We start from the raw sequence: 11,528 nt of genomic DNA on the forward strand, positions 1-11,528 counted from the left end.
CCCTCAGGGAGGGAGGAGAGGGACCAGGGTGCTCCTGCCTGCTGGAGCCTCAGCTGTCCCACCTGGTGAGTCTGCTCAGACACCTGCTGAGGGTGAGGATGTCAGAGCTGGTGGTTGTCACTGACCTGAAGCTGACATGTGTGGGGGCAGGTGCTCAGGACCCCAGAGCACAAGGCATCTGTACAGAGAAGAGTCACAAGGGCCTGAGCATCGTCACGAGGTAGGATTGGGAAGGACTGCTGGAGAGACAGCACCTTAACTCTGCCTGTCGGGATCTGAGGCTGTGTCCAGGGAGAAACGGTGGCTGCAGAGACAGGGTACAGAGGACCCTGGGGACTGCTCAGATGCAGAAGGTGAGGAGGACTCCACACCATCTAAGTCAGAGAGGCTCGCTCCCCTGAGAGCACAGGAGACCCTTCCCCTGGGCAGCCTGGGTGTGTGACTGTGACCTGCAGGGATGGTGAAGGCGATCCCCCACTCACTGTCTTGACAGGGTCACAGGGAGAAAAAGTGTTGGCAAAGCCGCTCTCCCACTGTCTTGACAGGGTCACAGTGAGGATGAATGCTGGCAAAGCCACGCTGGTTGGTGGGCAACCGAAACCATGAGACCCTTTTTTATGTAATTGGGACTTTTCATTTTCATGCTTATGTTTCTGACAGGAGGCAGGAGTATGTTAAGTGCCAAACAAATTAAATTTCAGATGGCTAGAACAGAACAGGTAGTTCATGCCTTGGAGGCTGTTCTACTACCCCTGAGCATATCAAGGACAAAGTAGAAGGCTGTTCTTCTATCTCAGTACATTGTGGACAAACCTGATAAGGGACAACAATCATCCTCTGAAAGGTCATGAGAATTTTAGGCACCACATTGACTATATCAACTAGAACCCAAGCCCATATTTCCGGCCTCTTAGAAAACCTGATCAGTATGCTTATTTCACAAAGTTCACCACATGCAGTTTCATTTTTACACTTAGGAAAGTTAAAACATGTAAAGATGTATTCTTCTCTTTTTATAAACCCTTTCTTACTTTACATAGGGATATATGATGAGCATAGTTAATATTGGTGGAAAGTGGATTGATTTTTAGAATTTTCTTTCTATTGAGAAAGATTATAAAGATATGAGAACTAGTGCACCTTGACTGAGAAACAAAGAAACTCTTTGAGAAAGCAGCTCAACCAGTTTTATGAGAATAAATTTAGGAATTAATTAAAATAGCTTTATAAGACACAGTTTTAGAATAATGTTAGAATATTATTTTATTTAGATTCTTAAGTTTAGAAATTCTTAAGTTTGAAGTTGTATAGGTTTCTGATATGTTTTAAGAATGATTCATAAACTTTAGGATGTTTTTAAGTATAAGATTTAAAGGGACTTTTTTAGATGGGAATTTTAGATTAGAAATAATGTACAAGTGTACTTTGGGCTAATGATTGGTTAGGAGACTTAGAGTCTGGTTACGTAGTTTGGCATTAGTTAATAAGAAAATAACATATCTTGGGAAAAATAGTAAATCTTGGGAAAATCTGAAAAATGTAAATTAGTGACGTATTTTATTAATGATTCTGTACTTTTAATAATTACATAACTGAAGGTCATATCCTGGAAAAATGTAAATTAATGTTACATTTTTTGTACCCCCAATCATGGTTAAGGAAATGTCATGTCTTGGCAAAGTTTTAAATTATATAATCAATAACGTATTCTGAATCTATAATGATGAAAAAAATTGTAATAAAAGATGACCCAGAGAAAGCTGCATGAGCTCTCTCTCTGGAGATTGCTCCAACGGAACGACTCCTGTCTCATCTTTTCGCCGACGCCACTCATCCTTCAGACTCCCTGGACCCCGCTAGGGCAGGACCCCGGCACAGGGACACTGCAGGGACTGCACCTGAGTCCCTGGAGGGCTAGGGCTGGGTCTGTAGGGGCAGAGTTATCTATGTGGATGGGACAAGATGGGAATGAGGAAGACGGGTGACACACCTGGCTTGGAGGACTCTGCTTGGCTCAGGTTCCCAGGGGCTCACGTGTGGCTCAGGGAGCAGGATGCTGTGCTCAGGGGGAGCTCCAGCTGGTGTGGTTCCCGGATGGGCCCTGGGGCCAGAAGTGAGTTAAAAGTTTTCATCAAGTTTTAAGATGCAGCAGTGACCTGAGGCACAGGGGACTGTGTTCCTGTGCACATGCTGGAGCTTCGGAAGAATGCAGCTTCAGGACATCTTGATTCTGTTTTCTGAGCCACTGGGTTGGAGCCAGTCTGGCGTGTGTCCTGAGTTAAATGCTCCAACGCAAAGTCCAGGCCTCAGGGTTCTGTGTGTGCAGTGGAGTTAACCCCTCCAACACCCAGCGGGCCTTGGGCTGTCACTCACCATGTACACGGAACTCTCAGTTGCTAATTCAACTCTAGCATCGGCAGTTACAGTTCACAGGGTGTAGAATCCTGTGTCGTTCTGTGTCACTTTCTGTAACAGCAGGGATCCATTGGAGTATATTTTCTCTCCACCATTGAATGCAGGCCCTGGGGTAGTCATCTTTGAGGGTACCAGGTATGATATAATTTTGAAGCTGTTGTTTGCTGTGTTTCCTTTGAACCCGTTGTAGCCTATTGCATTCTCCGACACATTGTGGACAAGGAGAAGAACGTCTCTCCCTTCAGCAGCATCGGAAGGCACTGGTTCAATAGTGAGCTGGGCTATGGGGTGCGGGTTCCAGAAGGTTAACAGTGAGACTAGGAAGGAAGAGAGAGAAATCCATCAATACTGGGCCCTTTATATGGGGTAGGAAGATGGGGCCCAGGTCCTCAGCAGGAGTCCTCATTCCTCAGCCTTGTAGTGTATGGTGTGTGTGTTCCTGGGTCAAGGCCAGCAGATTGATTTACATTCCTTCAGGACCCCTGTACCTGTCATCCTCTCCTAGGAACACCTTTCCCCAGGTGTCTGCAAGGCTGGCCCCTCAGAGCCCTCAGATCCCTGCTCACACCCAGGGCACCTGGGCACCCGCCTCCCCTGACCACCTCCTTACAGACCCCAGGTCTTCCCTGTGGACATTTCCCTGCTCTCTGCCCTCCTAGATCTACACAGCACCTGGCCTCACCTGCAGACCTCCCTCTGGCCTGGCCTCCTGCCCTCTAGAGAGGAAGCTCCAGGAGGCAGAGACTAGTCTGACCTTGTGGTAGCCCAGGGCCTGGACCAGGCTCAGCCTCCTGTGGATGAGTGAAGCAGTGTCCCCGCCCTGAGCGTCCAGGTGTCTGTGAGCCAATGTCTGTGGCTGGTGGCTGCAGACAGTGTGCACTGCTCAAGTTCCTTTCTATTGGAGAGTGGCCCTGACAGAGCTGTTAAGAACGATTTTCAAAATATAAAGGCCTCTGGTGAGTAACTTGGAAAAGAGAACCCCTGAGCTTTCCATCCCCCTCATCAGCTCCAGGTCACTGAGAGATTCCTGTTGGTGAGCTTCTGTCTGTTTTTCGTGTTCTGTTCCCATCGGTTTCTCAGTGAATGAATGCTTGTGTCCCCTGTGAGGGTCGTGTCCTCCCGGGGGGGGGGGGCACCAGTGAGACTCTGCTCCACCTCCCGCCCTCCTCAGGGAACTGTCCCCTCTTACCTGCCAGCAGGACCCCCTGCCAGGGGATGCCCCCTTTGCAGGGAAAGGCTGAGGCGGGCTGCATGGTCCCTGCTGCTCTGTCCCCTCTGTGGAAGGAGCTCACTGCAGACCCGCTGGGGAGCCGAGGTCCAGGCCAGTCAGCCCTGCTGCCCTGCTCCTCTCTGAGCTCAGCCTCCTCCCAGGGCAGGAGCACTTTCCTGGGTCACAGGGCTGGGGGCGGGGTCTCTGTGGAGGAACCTCTCTGTCCCCTCCCTCTCAGTCCTGCCTCCTGTCCCTTCTGCTTTCCCTGTTGGGTTTCACTACTGCATGCCACACCCTGAGGAGCAAGGCAGGTGGGACGCTGTCCCCTGAGAGAAGTGGCTCACCCAGCACTGGCCTCAGCTGTGTCCTGGCCTCAGGGCTCTCAGCACCACCCAGGGAAGCCCTGGGGTCCCCTCACCCTGGGCATGTTTCCTTTATGATGAGAGTCCCAGTTTAGCCCTGTGTCTTCCCCAAAGCTCTAGGAAGGTGGATTTCCTCCCAGCAGGAAGGGGACAGAGAGAGCTCTGGGGTCAGGAAAGAGGCCCTCTTAGTGATGGCTGGTGAGGGGCCCTGCTCTCTGTCCTGGTGTCCCCAGCTTGGCCTCTGAGTGGCTCTCAGGACTTCACACCCTTTGTGTCCTGGGAGGGGAGGACTGTGGTAGTGGAGGTAGGTGATCGTGGGCTCCTTGTTCCTCAGGGAGAGATTTTAGGGAGACCCTCCCTCTCCAATTTTTGGCAGAGCTGTGTCTCAGGCCTGCCCATGCCTTCCTTGGGTGGCCTTGTCCTCTACCTAGTGATTCTCCTGTGGTCACCCTGACTTTCCCTATGGGTGATGCCTGGGAGCAGGGCCTGCTCAGAGACCTCTGGCAGTGCCTGGTCCTCGCAGATCCAGGAAGGAGCAGTAGTGGGTGCCAAGCAGGTTCGTGGGAGGCACCCTGCAGTCTATTGGGGATTAATACTCCAACATATTTATTTGTAAGTCATATTTATTTATGTATTCCTCTGTTGATGGACACTTGGGTGGTTTCACACTCTGCCTATGGTTAAAAGTGGTGTGGCGAGCCTTAGCCTGTGGGAAACTATTGGAGTCCCTGTTTCCATCCTCTGGGCCCATCCCCAGCTGTGGGAGTGCTGGGTAGATGAGCTTCTGCCTGGCTCTGTTAGAAGTGCTGAAGTCCTCAGGGCTCAGAGACCCTCAGGAATGTAGGAAAGTGTGGAGTGAGATGTTGTGATTTTGGTTGTTTCCATAGTGACTGATGACACGGAGCATCTTGTCATGTGCTTGTTGGCCATGCAACATCTCCGGAGACGTGGCTATCCAAGCCCTTTGCCCTCTTTCACTGCTGGGGTTTGATCTGAGGGGTGCTATACCTCTGAGCTATACCCCCAGCCTTTTACATTTTTTAATTTATTTTTGTTTTGGGACAGTTCCCCAGGCTGGCTTCAAACTTGTGAATCTCAAGTCTTAGATGCCTGGGGTGACAGATGCCCAGGACTGTACCCGGCTCCTTGGCCTCTTTTAAACATAGGTTATTGTTTGATTGCACATTTGTACCTGTTCTTTATTTATCCTAGCATGAAACCCATATCCCATGTATGATTTGCAAATATTTTCTTCCATTCTGTCACTTCAATTTATTTTTTTAACTCATCCACTCTTTATTTTATTAGTAATTTTGTTAAAAGCCCACGAATCAATGTTCATTTACAAAAACAAGTTCAGTCTTTTATGGTAAATACTTTATGGTTTAAATATTAAATTCATTGTCACATCTGAAAGTCTTTACAAGTGAGATCCCTTGCCCTCTGCCTCCTGCTTCCTGGGAGGTGCTGTTGAGGTGGGTCTGTTCGGGATTCTTCTCCCCCTGCTCGGCCTCTCCCTCTCTCTCTTCCAGAAGCAGAGGATTTTGTGTCCTGGGCATTTTTCTTTCTCTCCCAACAGCTCAGAGGACTGGGGCAGCTTATCTTCCTGCAGTTGTTCTTCTCTGTGCAGAGTTTCTGCTAAACCTGCTCTTCTTGGAGTTGCTGCTACTCTGTCCCTCGAGCACGTGGACAAGCTGGTCACGGTCATAAAGCAGTTGTGTTGGCAGAGTTTGTGCAAAACCTTTAGAGTTCTGCACTAAGCCTGAGAGGAGCGCCAGCCACTTCTTTACCTTCAAAGACAGATTCTGACCCCATTTTGCCACAAAATCATGATGAGGATCGCCCTGTCCAAACATGAAAGAGGACATTCTGATCCACTCATGGCATTCTTGGGATGAGGACAATGTCAGAGTTGGTTTTCCTGTGTCATCAGCTTTGCTCCATGGAAGTCCTTCCCCATGTCTTTTTGCTGGCACCCATCTGGGGGGACCCAGCTACATCTCCCCTATAACAGCTGGATGTGGCCCAAGGAGCTCACTGGGACCAGGCAGTGCCCAACAGACCTGAGCATAGGTGGCTGCTTTCCAATGAGGGTTCAGCTTCCAGAAGTTCCCAGTACCTGTGAGCAGAGGCAGAGGCAGAGAAGGCAGGACTCCAGGGAGAACTGGAATTGTAGGGGGAAAAAAAAAGAGTCTGAGACTTTTCATGTCTAACTCCTCAGCCACCAGCCAGGGCTCCTGTGGACATGGGATATCCCAGGCTCAAGGACAGCACTGGGAAGTGCCCAGCTGCAGTGGGTGGCACTGTTGTCCCTGGAGGATGTTAGGAGCTGCTTTTAGTAATGTAACAAATTCAAGGAGGAGAAACATTGTAATTTCCACCAGAACACAATGCTGGAGATGGTGCATGAGCAGAAGGGCCTCCTTTTCCACACCTAAAAAAATGAGCAGAACACACTTGTATGGAAAATAGTACCAGTAACGTGTTCTGTTCTTCATTATCCTGTGAATGCCACATTTTGAATTTCTCTCTTAAGGAGCTGGGAGAGCTGTCCACACGATGTGGACTTAAGTGGACTTTGCTGTCCATGTAGCTGCCATACATTCGTGTGGCTCACCCTCTCTGCACAGCAACGAGGTGCTCTGTGTCTCTGTCCACTGGTCACCCCTGCACACAGCAGGAGGAGGTTCATGCTCCCCCTAAGTGCTGGAAAGTGTCTTGGTTCCTCTTCATCCCTCCATTCAGAATGGTCCAAATTCTGCTGGTCACAGTGTTGGGACCCCAGGTGGAGGTCTGTTCAGGGTGATGTGAAGGAAACCATCTGAGAAATGTCCCTCCAGATCACCTGCAGAGGGCATTTTGGACCTGTGATGATGTCATGATAAGTGAGAGAAGCAGAGGTCAGGGATAAGGACACTGAATCCAAGAGTGGACAACAGAGTTGCCCAGAGACTGAGAGGTGGTGGGTAAACAGTGAGGACCCTAAAAGCTCCCTCTCACCTGCCCCCTGAAGAATAATCAGCGAAGGCCCCTGTGGCTCTGAGTGGGCCAGAGTTGGGGCAGCAGAGTGCTGCAGGCCCAGGAGCTGGTGAGACCCCAGCTCTGTCCAGCCACTTGGTCAGTTTGGGGTTGAGTCAACTTAATGAATGATCCGCAGTCTACGACGTGGAACATGAAGAGAAATTCCTGTGCTGTCCTTTCCTCTTACTAAGACCTTTCTTCCTAACCCAGAACTGACTTTGCCGTCTTTGCTCAGAGGCCTCCTGAGGTGGTGAGAGTGGCCCAGGGACTGTCCAGGTGCTGGGTGTGGGCTCAGATCACGGGATTCCTCTTCCCAGTGTGACAGAGCTCCCCGATCCATGATGTCATGGACCCAGCAGGTGTCACTGATGTGTGGCTACTGACCCTTGGAAGCCCACAGTGCTGTGCAGGTTCAGGATGCCATGCGGCCATCATCTTGAAACATGTCTTCTCTAGGGACAAGTGATTGACTTGTGATCAGAACCAGTCAGTCTCTGTCCTTTTACACTCAGTTCTTCTACCAAAATGGGGTGGATTTCATCTGTGGAGTTGTTTACTGCAGGTTTGTGTAGACCAGTGAGTCTCAGCCAGAGACAATGTTGCCATCCAGGGGACATCTGGCAGCATCTGGAGACACTTCTGATTGATACAGCTTGGGGGAGGGGATCCTACTGGACTTAGTAGGTGGACTCCCAGATGGTGCTCAACACCCCACAGCACACAGCCCCCAAGGATGACCAGCCCCAGTGTCAGTGGAGAGGAGAGGGGAGCCCTGCTCTGCGCCCTTCTCTGGCCTCCCCAGAGCCTCCCCTCACCTGTTCCTTCCCACCCCTCCTCACCCCTTCCCAATCTCCTCCTCCTCCCTTTGCATCTTCAGTTCCATCCTCCAAAGTTGCCCTTTGCCCCAGGTCAGCCCTCACCTGCCCTCTATGGGACTCTTAGCATGTCCACTAGAGGGCGTGCGCTCTCTTCCCCAAGTTCAGGGGAGCCTCCCAGTCCTCTTGAGACCAGTGCAGCTGCTTTTTCTGCCCTATCCCCAAATCCTGTGCTGAGCTGCAGATTTGTCCAGGAGGAAGCCCCTGGGAAGGCACCAGGGACCCCAGGGAAGAACCTGTCATAGGAGGCTTGGGCACATGTAACCAACTCCAGGGCCCTGGTCAGTGGAGAGGGAGTAAGTCCAAGACTCAGTGGCTGGACACTCAAGGCCCTGATGTCCCTGCCTCATGGCCACTGGAGGAAATGGCTGTGAGTCTGTGTCCCTAAAGGCTGTGTCACCTGGGATTTGTGTAAATAGGTGTCAGCAGGGCTGCTGTGGAATTCCAAACTGGACCTTCTACAATGGGATACGGGTCCTCCCAGGTATGCTCACATGGAAGAATCAGGAGGGAATGGGGTTTCCCACCACCCCTTGCAGGGCTGAGGAGGATCTGGAACCTTCCCCTAGAGTCAGACAGCTGACTGCCCAGGGTCATCGTGCTGGTCATTGGCTGTGTGTGCTCCTGATGTCTCCTGGTGCTGTCCAAATCCTGCAGGTACCCTGAGAAGGGAGAGAGAGACAGAGACCAGAATAGTCATGCAACCTCGGGCTAAGGGATTTTGAGAGTCATTTAACAAATATTTATTTAAATTCAAGGATCCAAATAGTAGGACCTATACTGATAATAAATGTTGTGGATTGGCCTCTCTTCTTCACAGTTCATTTTCTGTTTGGAACATTGTTCATGTAGATGACACACCCATGCTCATGGGAGTGATGGGGGGAGCATTTTTGATGACAAACTTGCCATTAGGAGATGGGGAATTCCATTGCCAGGGGGTCACAGGCCCAGGGCCTGGGTGGGGACTTTAGTGAACTATTGATTTCTTTAGACTCAGACAGTCTGAGTGCTAGGGGCTCATAAATCCTATGTGGTCTGTTTTCTTCCTCTCTCTCTGTTTCTTCTTCCTTTTTATGTTGTATTAGGACTGAAGCCCTGGGTGCTTTACCACCAAACTACATCCCCAGTCTTTTTTTTTTTTTTTTCTTTTGAAACAGGGTCTTCCTAAGTTGCTGAGGCTGGCCTTGAACTTGTATCCTCCTGCCTCAGCCTCCTGAGTCATTGGGATTCCAGGAACCTGCCACTGGGCCCAGTAAGGGGGCGGTATGTGCTTTTCTGGTGCATGTGCTATTGTTACCTGAAAGTCACCAAATGTTCTGGGGTCTGTAACTCTAGAGAAAAGTTACTAATTAGCCACTGTCGTTTTTCAGGAATAGCTGACCTCATTGTTTAATATAACAGAACAAGAGCTGGGCACAGTGGTGCATACCTGTAATCCCAGAAACTCTGGAGGCTGAGGCAGGAGGAGCCTAGGTTTGAACAATTTAGCAAGCCTCCAAAATATAGTAAGATCCTGTCTCAAAATCAAAAGGGCTGAGGATGTGGTTCAGCGGTTTTGCACCCCTGGGTTGGATCCTGAAAGCACCCCTCAAAAAAAGCAGAACAAGGGAGAAGAGCAAAAGCCAAAAACAATTTTAAAAAGAACCTCAACTTTTGCTGGAGAACACTTTTAACCCCAGGGTAGTTTGGTTATCCTTGTCCTCTAGAGCGGAGCTACTGGGAGGCTAACAGTGTCTTGCTCCAGGGTGTGACTCCAAAATTAGTGCCGTTTAAAGTCAAATGTAAGGAAGTGAAGCTGGAGAGTGCATTTAGGGTCTCCCTCAAATACAAGGGGAGGGTGCCTTTGTGGGAAGGAAAGTGAGTCTTCAGGAGGAGGTGTGGGCGCTCCGCCTTGGAAAGTTCCAGTGACAGAGCAGCAGGTGCTGTGGGTTTGCTCTCCCCTGTGTGTTTATGGCTTATGATGTGGGTGAGGGGGAAAAGGACGGATCTGTGAGGAACATGTGACTTCCCGGTGCCCTGGCATCCTCTGGAGACTGCACAGGCCCCAAGGAGGCCAAATGTGCTGGGATTTGTAGAATTAAACCTAGTGATTTGCACTGAAGGGACAATCTGAGGCTTCTGTCCTGCTGGCTGGCAAGGTTAGAACTTGGGGCTGTTTGTGGCCCTCAGTGTGACTCCACCTGTTGGGGCCAAATCCCCTTTAGGGCAGGTCCTAAAGCAGGTGGGGCACACCCTGATTGTCAGCTTGGAGAGATCCTCTGTGGGGGGTCTCCCTGAGTGTAATCTGTCCATCCCCCCAGGTCACCTCCGTGTCTGGAGCTCTGCTGTCCTCCCAGCAGGGAAGCTAGATGCCTGGCCACAGGTGGTTCCCCTCAGCACCTTCATATTGGTACAGTAGCCACCATCTGCATTCCCTGGATGGTCCAGCAGACATGACCCTTCCTGTGGTCAGGCCCAGATCTCCCCCAAGGGCCCTGTGAGTCTGTCAGAGAAGGATCTGGAAGGGCTCTGTGAGACAGGAGGAGGGGGAGATGGGGCCTCCTTGCTTCTGGGATGACTGTGATGTGTGACATCCATCCAGTGATTGAGACTGGGAGGAGGAGGGGTCAGAGCAGGGTGAAGACACACTTCATTTATAGGTAGAAAGACCCTTGCTGTGCATGCAGAACTGAGGCCTGGGGGGCCTGCATCCTGAAGGTCAGGCAGGAAGTGTCCCATCGGAGCCTGGTGTCCCAGGAACAGAGCATCGGACTCCCCAGACAGACTCCAGGATGCACTGACACAGGAGGGCCTGGCCCAGGTCTTGCTGCAGGGTGACCAGGCCTGACTCCCTCCAGAAGGACCCATGCAGCACTTAGGGAACCCAGGATTGGCACTTCCTGTCTCACTTGGAGGAGCTGGAGCCGCGTCCCTCCTCTCCAGTCCTGGACACCAGAGATGTTCATGACGTGGCTCTGAGACACATGCCCCAGAGACTCAGCCTCTCCACACACCTCACAGGGACACAGCCACACCAGGTTTGTCTAGAGGCACCTGGAAAAGGACCCAGGGAGTGGGCAGGGCAGGGCAGGAGGGCACACACTGTCCACAGAGGCAGGTTGAGCAGAGGCACCCCCTCTTGGACAGTGACTTCAGAACATGTCCTTGGAAGGCAAGGAGCAGGACCCCAGGGCTTCCGTGTGTCCATTTCTCTCTGAGCTCTCTGTCTCAGGCCTTCTCTGGTGATGTGGTCAGTCCTGGGTGCTGGGGGTGGGGAGGAGCCTGAGGGACACAGTGAGAGCTCAGCTAGAGACACCTGCCTGCTCATTCATTATCACCCCCCTTGGTGGGAGCTAGGAGATGCTTCTGTCCTGATGGGTCCCTTGCCCTGTCACTACTTGCCTTTTTCTTCCCCCCAGGACCGAGGACCAAACTCGGGGCATTACGAAGGCCAGGCAAGTGCTCTGCCACTGAGGTAAATCCCCTTCTTGTCACTTCACTGGAAAACTCCCCCTTAGCAGGCTCTATGGTGCAGGACCCACCACTATGCTCTGGGCAGGGACCTGAGGGGTCATGTGCTCCCGGGGGACAGGTCTGGATGGAGGTCACCGCATCAGCTCTGTGGTTGAGGATCTAAAGCCTACAGTGTGTGGGCTGGGATTG

General features: G+C 51.3%; 1 long non-coding RNA gene across 1 annotated transcript; it reads right to left on the reverse strand.

Moving 5' to 3' along the window:
* Positions 1-1,245: 1,245 nt before the first annotated feature.
* On the reverse strand, positions 1,246-3,890 carry LOC144370803 (uncharacterized). Its single transcript, XR_013430763.1, has 2 exons — positions 3,605-3,890; positions 1,246-2,732 (listed from the first exon to the last, which is right to left on the reverse strand). It is a non-coding gene; the product is annotated as an uncharacterized LOC144370803 (long non-coding RNA).
* Between the last annotated feature and the right edge of the window lie 7,638 nt (positions 3,891-11,528).

This window comes from Ictidomys tridecemlineatus, chromosome 15, assembly GCF_052094955.1.
Source record: "Ictidomys tridecemlineatus isolate mIctTri1 chromosome 15, mIctTri1.hap1, whole genome shotgun sequence".
In the NCBI taxonomy this organism is placed as follows: Eukaryota; Metazoa; Chordata; class Mammalia; order Rodentia; family Sciuridae; genus Ictidomys; species Ictidomys tridecemlineatus.